The sequence below is a fragment of the Melanerpes formicivorus genome, unplaced genomic scaffold (genome assembly GCF_026170545.1).
Source record: "Melanerpes formicivorus ecotype bairdi unplaced genomic scaffold, bMelFor1.0.p_v2 SCAF_233, whole genome shotgun sequence".
Taxonomy (NCBI): Eukaryota; Metazoa; Chordata; class Aves; order Piciformes; family Picidae; genus Melanerpes; species Melanerpes formicivorus.
Genome location: NW_027142585.1, coordinates 29,555 through 37,500, shown reverse-complemented (window position 1 = coordinate 37,500; position 7,946 = coordinate 29,555).

Below are 7,946 nucleotides of genomic sequence, written 5' to 3'. Positions count from 1 at the left end.
TGCGGCAGGAGGTAGACGTGCTCCCCGCGGCCGGGCGGGCACTTAGCGCGCGGAGGCTGGAACCGCGGGGTAGACGTGGTCCCCGGGACGAGGGCCGCCTGGTATCGCCCGCCCGGCCCCCAACCCCCCCCCCCCCCCGCGGCGGCGTAAATGAAGAGAGGCAGTCGGCATGAAACCTTCTTTTATTAAGTGTTGTTTTCATCGAGCGTCTTTCATTAAAGGTTGTGTTCTGAAGCAGTCTTTTCTTCAACAGCGCTGTTCTCCGGGGAGAAGGTCTGCCGGCATCTCTAGAAATCTCCCCCCGCTCCTGACCGCCTCCCCCCCCGCCCCCGCTGCCGGTTTGCGCGGAGCCCCCCCTTCCCGCCGTTGCCTCTTGCCGCTACCCCCGCCCCCCCCCCGCTGCCGGTTTGCGCGGAGCCCCCCCTTCCCGCCGTTGCCTCTTGCCGCTACCCCCCGCCCCCCCCCGCTGCCGGTTTGCGCGGAGCCCCCCCTTCCCGCCGTTGCCTCTTGCCGCTACCCCCGCCCCCCCCCCGCTGCCGGTTTGCGCGGAGCCCCCCCTTCCCGCCGTTGCCTCTTGCCGCTACCCCCGCCCCCCCCCCGCTGCCGGTTTGCGCGGAGCCCCCCCTTCCCGCCGTTGCCTCTTGCCGCTACCCCCCGCCCCCCCCCGCTGCCGGTTTGCGCGGAAGCCCCCCCTTCCCGCCGTTGCCTCTTGCCGCTACCCCCGCCCCCCCCCCGCTGCCGGTTTGCGCGGAGCCCCCCCTTCCCGCCGTTGCCTCTTGCCGTTACCCCCCGCCCCCCCCCGCTGCCGGTTTGCGCGGAGCCCCCCCGCCTGCCGTTGCCTCTTGCCGCGGCCACCACCGCCCCCCCCACACCCCCCGGCCCCCGTTACCGGTTTGCGCGGAGCCCCCCCTCCCGACGTTGCCTCTTGCCGCTGCTGCCACCCCCAGCTCCCCACACCCCCCGGCTCCCGTTACCGCTTTGCACGGAGCCCCCCCCGCCCGCCGTTATCTCTTGCCGCTGCCGCGACCCATCTCCCCCCCCCCCGCCGCCGCTAACTGCCCCCCGAAGCCGCTAGCAGCTGGGCACCCCCCGCCAAAGCCGCCGCGGCTTCCCCTTCCCACATTGTCCCCTGGAGGGGGGATCGCGACGCGGGCTGCCGCTTCCCTCCCGGGCTGCCCGGCTGCTCTCTAACCCCTGCGACCGAGGCGGCGCTGTTAGGGCGGCCGTGCCGGTGCCCCTTGCCGCAGCTAGCCTCTCGCCGCTGCCCCTCCCGTCCGTCGTCCCCCGTCCCCAAAAACTTGCTGCTCTCCACGCTGGAGCCTGCACGGGGGAGGTTGCGCTCCGCTCCTCCGGCCCTAAAGCCGCCCTCGCCCGCCCCCCGGCTTGCCGCTTGGCTGGGCTGCCCGCCCGCCCGCTAATCCCCCCAACGCCCCCACCCCAAAAACACCCCAGCCCTACCGCATGCCGCTCCCCCTCTCCCCGCTCTCGCTGACCGCTGCCACCCCCCCCCACCCCTCCCCCCCGAAACAAACCCCCCAGCCCTACCGCATGCCGCTCCCCCTCTCTCCCTAGCCTGCCCCCCCCCGCCGTCGCTTGCTGCTGCTGCTGCCGCCGCCGCCGCCGCCGCCGCCGCCGGCGGGACCCGCCTCGGTCTGGTGGCGCGCGCTCGGAGATCCCCGGCTACCCGTCCGTCCGTCCCTCCCTCCCGCCCCGCCCCGGGGGAGGGCCCGGGGCAGCGCGGGCAGGCGGGGAGCAAAAAAAGGCGCGGGCGCCAAAAAACGTCGGGGTCCCGGGGTGGCGGAGGGGGGCGGCGGCGGGGGCGGCGGCGGGTACACGGCGCCGGGTCCAGGGCGCCGGGTCCAGCCCGTCCCGGGGCGGGGACAGGTGGTGTCGTCCGTCCCCGCCCCCGTAACCTGCTCTGAAGCATCCGCTTCCCGCCGCGGTTCGCCCTCCACCCCCCCGCCGCACACGCAGCTGCCGCTTCCCGCCGCCTCTGCCCCCCGCCCCGGGATCAACCACCCGCCGGGTCCAGCCGGTCCCGGTCCCGGGAACCTGCTCCCGGGGCCAGCCGGAGCCACGCCCCCTCCTCTGACGCTTCCAGCTGCCGCCTCCCCTCCCACCCCCCAAACTCACACTGGCCCTCGCCGGCCCGCCCACCCGCCTACCTGCTTGCCCGCCGCCGCTGGGTGGCGTGCCGGACACTCTCGCACACAGGTACACAGACAGGGACACAGGGACACAGGCACTCAGGCACACAGGGACACAGGGACACAGGGACACAAGGACACAGGGACACAGGCACTCAGGCACTCAGGCACTCAGGGACACAGGGACACAGGGACACAGGCACTCAGGCACTCAGGGACACAGGGACACAGGGACACAGGGACACAGGCACTCAGGCACACAGGGACACAGGTGGCGGGCCGGAGGCCGCTCTCCACTGTGTGGCAGGGGTCCAAGAGCCACCCCAGCCCAACCCAGAGGGTCTTTTGCACCTCTCTAGAGGCCACCCAGAGACCCCAGGCCGCAGCAGAAGCCTCTCCCGCACGCTCTGCAGGCTTCTCAGCCACCCCAGGCCGCAGCAGAAGCCTCTCCCGCACGCTCTGCAGGCTTCTCAGCCACCCCAGGCCGCAGCAGAAGCCTCCCCCGCACGCTCTGCAGGCTTCCGACCCACCCCAGGCCGCACCAGAAGCCTCCCCCGCAAGCTCTGCAGGCTTCCGACCCACCCCAGGCCGCAGCAGAAGCCTCTCCCGCACGCTCTGCAGGCTTCTCAGCCACCCCAGGCCGCAGCAGAAGCCTCTCCCGCACGCTCTGCAGGCTTCTCAGCCACCCCAGGCCGCACCAGAAGCCTCCCCCGCACGCTCTGCAGGCTTCTCAGCCACCCCAGGCCGCACCAGAAGCCTCTCCCGCACGCTCTTCAGGCTTCTCAGCCACCCCAGGCCGCACCAGAAGCCTCCCCCGCACGCTCTGCAGGCTTCTCAGCCACCCCAGGCCGCACCAGAAGCCTCCCCCGCACGCTCTGCAGGCTTCTCAGCCACCCCAGGCCGCACCAGAAGCCTCTCCCCGCACGCTCTTCAGGCTTCTCAGCCACCCCAGGCCGCACCAGAAGCCTCCCCCGCACGCTCTGCAGGCTTCTCAGCCACCCCAGGCCGCACCAGAAGCCTCTCCCGCACGCTCTGCAGGCTTCTCAGCCACCCCAGGCCGCACCAGAAGCCTCCCCCGCACGCTCTGCAGGCTTCTCAGCCACCCCAGGCCGCACCAGAAGCCTCCCCCGCACGCTCTGCAGGCTTCCCACCCACCCCAGGCCGCAGCAGAAGCCTCTCCCGCACGCCCTGCAGGCTTCTCAGCCACCCCAGGCCGCAGCAGAAGCCTCTCCCGCACGCTCTGCAGGCTTCTCAGCCACCCCAGGCCGCAGCAGAAGCCTCTCCCGCACGCTCTGCAGGCTTCTCAGCCACCCCAGGCCGCAGCAGAAGCCTCTCCCGCACGCTCTGCAGGCTTCTCAGCCACCCCAGGCCGCACCAGAAGCCTCTCCCGCACGCTCTGCAGGCTTCTCAGCCACCCCAGGCCGCAGCAGAAGCCTCTCCCGCACGCTCTGCAGGCTTCTCAGCCACCCCAGGCCGCACCAGAAGCCTCCCCCGCACGCTCTGCAGGCTTCTCAGCCACCCCAGGCCGCACCAGAAGCCTCCCCCGCACGCTCTGCAGGCTTCTCAGCCACCCCAGGCTGCACCAGAAGCCTCTCCCGCACGCTCTTCAGGCTTCTCAGCCACCCCAGGCCGCACCAGAAGCCTCCCCCGCACGCTCTGCAGGCTTCTCAGCCACCCCAGGCCGCAGCAGAAGCCTCTCCCGCACGCTCTGCAGGCTTCTCAGCCACCCCAGGCCGCAGCAGAAGCCTCCCCCGCACGCTCTGCAGGCTTCTCAGCCACCCCAGGCCCCAACAGAAGCCTCTCCCGCACGCTCTGCAGGCTTCCGACCCACCCCAGGCCGCACCAGAAGCCTCCCCCGCACGCTCTGTAGGCTTCTGACCCACCCCAGGCCCCAACAGAAGCCTCCCCCGCACGCTCTGCAGGCTTCTCAGCCACCCCAGGCCGCAGCAGAAGCCTCTCCCGCACGCTCTGCAGGCTTCTCAGCCACCCCAGGCCGCAGCAGAAGCCTCTCCCGCACGCTCTGCAGGCTTCTCAGCCACCCCAGGCCGCACCAGAAGCCTCTCCCGCACGCTCTGCAGGCTTCCGACCCACCCCAGGCCGCACCAGAAGCCTCCCCCGCACGCTCTGCAGGCTTCTCCGCCACCCCAGGCCGCACCAGAGGATCTTTTGCACCTCTCTGGACGCCACCCAGAGACTCCAGGCCGCACCAGAGGCCCCCCCCCCCAACCATTTACAGGCTGCAGTGCCAGCCTAGGCCCCGCTGGCAGCCTCCCTTGTCTGCTTTGGAAGGCCTCCCATCCACTCCAGACCTGCCTGGAGGCCTCCCTCGACTGCTCCCGGGGCCCTCGAAGCCACCCTAGGCCTTTCTGGAGGACCTGCTCGACCGCTCGGGCGGCTTCTGACGCACCCTCGGCCATCCGGCGCCCAGCAGCTCCCAGGGCCAGGCACCGGCCTCCCCCTCCGGCCGCCCCTGGGGCCGGGGGTGGCTCGGACTCGGCGCCCCCAACGTGTCGTCCCGTCCCCCCCCCGCCCCGCACCGCCGAACATTCGCTGCAGCCGAGGGCTTGCCGCTCGACGCCTACCCCACCCGCCCAGCCCCCCCGCTGCGGCCCGGCGCTGCCCCGGCCGCTGCGCCCCGCCTCTCATCGCTCCCCCCACCCGGCAACCGGCCGCCGGGCACGGCAAGTCCCAGGGCAGGGAACAGGTGCTGCCGGGACCCCCGTGCTGGCTGCCGGCTTCCCGGGGCTGCCCCGGGCACGGACAGGTCGCCCCCCCCGCCCCGGCGAATGTTCACCGAACTGGCTGCCGGCTGCCTTCGAGCACCCCCCGCCCCCCGCCACTATCGTCCCCCCCGCCCCCCCCTCCGCCTCCGCTGCCGCTTCTCCCCGCACCGCCTCCACTGCCTCCCCCCGCCGCCGGCGAACGAGTCGCCGGATCCGTAGGGTGCCGGGAGCCCGAACGGCGAGCGGCTCCGGCTGCTGCCGGGACCGCGGGGCTTCGAGCCGCTCCGGCCGCGGCCGGGACCCCGTGCCGGAAGCCGGCATCCCGGGACGGCCCCGGGACGGCCCCGGTCGCCGGCCGGGTGACGTTCAGCGAAGCGGCTGCCGCCAGTCTTTGGGCCTCCCCCGTGCCGGGGCCGCGGGGCTTCGAGCCGGTCCGGCCGCGGCCGGGATCCGGGGCCGGACGATGGCTTCCCGGGCCGGTCCCGGTCGCCTCCCGGGTGACGTTCACCGAAGCGGCTGACGGCTGTCTTCGAGCCCCCCCCCCCCCCCCGCCTCCGCGGCCGCTTCTGCCCGCACCCCCTCCACTGCCTCCCCCCGCCGCCGGCGAACGAGTCGCCGGATCTGTAGGGTGCCGGGAGCCCGAACGGCGAGCGGCTCCGGCTGCTGCCGGGACCGCGGGGATTCGAGCCGGTCCGGCCGCGGCCGGGACCCCGTGCCGGAAGCCGGCATCCCGGGACGGCCCCGGGACGGCCCCGGTCGCCGGCCGGGTGACGTTCAGCGAAGCGGCTGCCGCCAGTCTTTGGGCCTCCCCCGTGCCGGGGCCGCGGGGATTCGAGCCGGTCCGGCCGCGGCCGGGATCCCGGGCCGGACGATGGCTTCCCGGGCCGGTCCCGGTCGCCTCCCGGGTGACGTTCACCGAAGCGGCTGCCGGCTGTCTTCGAGCCCCCCCCCCCCCTCCGCCTCCGCTGCCGCTTCTCCCCGCACCCCCTCCACTGCCTCCCCCCGCCGCCGGCGAACGAGTCGCCGGATCTGTAGGGTGCCGGGAGCCCGAACGGCGAGCGGCTCCGGCTGCTGCCGGGACCGCGGGGATTCGAGCCGCTCCGGCCGCGGCCGGGACCCCGTGCCGGAAGCCGGCATCCCCGGACAGCCCCGGGACGGCCCCGGTCGCCGGCCGGGTGACGTTCACCGAAGCGGCTGCCGGCTGTCTTCGAGCCCCCCCCCCCTCCGCCTCCGCTGCCGCTTCTGCCCGCACCCCCTCCACTGCCTCCCCCCGCCGCCGGCGAACGAGTCGCCGGATCCGTAGGGTGCCGGGAGCCCGAACGGCGAGCGGCTCCGGCTGCTGCCGGGACCGCGGGGATTCGAGCCGCTCCGGCCGCGGCCGGGACCCCGTGCCGGATGCCGGCATCCCGGGACGGCCCCGGGACGGCCCCGGTCGCCGGCCGGGTGACGTTCACCGAGGCGACTGCCGGCTGTCTTCGAGCCCCCCCCCCCCCTGCCGGAGCCGCGGGGATACGAGCCGGTCCGGCCGCGGCCGGGACCCCGTGCCGGAAGCCGGCATCCCGGGACGGCCCCGGGACGGCCCCGATCGCCTCCTGGGTGACGTTCACCGAAGCGGCTGCCGGCTGTCTTCGAGCCCCCCCCCCTCCGCCTCCGCTGCCGCTTCTCCCCGCACCGCCTCCACTGCCTCCCCCCGCTGCCGGCGAACGAGTCGGCGGATCCATACCGTCCCGAGAGCCCGAGGCGGCGGCACCCAGTGCGGGTCCGGCCGAGGCCGGGACCCCGTGCCTGTCGCAGGCTTCCCGGGACGGCCCCGGAACGGCCGCGGTCGCCGGCCGGGTGACGTTCACCGAAGCGGCTGCCGCCAGTCTTTGGGCCTCCCCCGTGCCGGGGCCGCGGGGATTCGAGCCGGTCCGGCCGCGGCCGGGACCCCGTGCCGGAAGCCGGCATCCCGGGACGGCCCCGGGACGGCCCCGGTCGCCGGCCGGGTGACGTTCACCGAAGCGGCTGCCGCCAGTCTTTGGGCCTCCCCCGTGCCGGGGCCGCGGGGATTCGAGCCGGTCCGGCCGCGGCCGGGATCCGGGGCCGGACGATGGCTTCCCGGGCCGGTCCCGGTCGCCTCCCGGGTGACGTTCACCGAAGCGGCTGACGGCTGTCTCCGAGCACCCCCCCCCCCCTCCGCCTCCGCTGCCGCTTCTGCCCGCACCTCCTTCACTGCCTCCCCCCCCCGCCCGCGAACGAGTCGCCGGATCCGTAGGGTGCCGGGAGCCCGAACGGCGAGCGGCTCCGGCTGCTGCCGGGACCGCGGGGATTCGAGCCGCTCCGGCCGCGGCCGGGACCCCGTGCCGGAAGCCGGCATCCCGGGACGGCCCCGGGACGGCCCCGGTCGCCGGCCGGGTGACGTTCACCGAAGCGGCTGCCGCCAGTCTTTGGGCCTCCCCCGTGCCGGGGCCGCGGGGATTCGAGCCGGTCCGGCCGCGGCCGGGATCCGGGGCCGGACGATGGCTTCCCGGGCCGGTCCCGGTCGCCTCCCGGGTGACGTTCACCGAAGCGGCTGACGGCTGTCTCCGAGCACCCCCCCCCCCCTCCGCCTCCGCTGCCGCTTCTGCCCGCACCTCCTTCACTGCCTCCCCCCCCCGCCCGCGAACGAGTCGCCGGATCCGTAGGGTGCCGGGAGCCCGAACGGCGAGCGGCTCCGGCTGCTGCCGGGACCGCGGGGATTCGAGCCGGTCCGGCCGCGGCCGGGACCCCGTGCCGGAAGCCGGCATCCCGGGACGGCCCCGGGACGGCCCCGGTCGCCGGCCGGGTGACGTTCACCGAAGCGGCTGCCGCCAGTCTTTGGGCCTCCCCCGTGCCGGGGCCGCGGGGATTCGAGCCGGTCCGGCCGCGGCCGGGATCCGGGGCCGGACGATGGCTTCCCGGGCCGGTCCCGGTCGCCTCCCGGGTGACGTTCACCGAAGCGGCTGACGGCTGTCTCCGAGCACCCCCCCCCCCCTCCGCCTCCGCTGCCGCTTCTGCCCGCACCTCCTTCACTGCCTCCCCCCCCCGCCCGCGAACGAGTCGCCGGATCCGTAGGGTG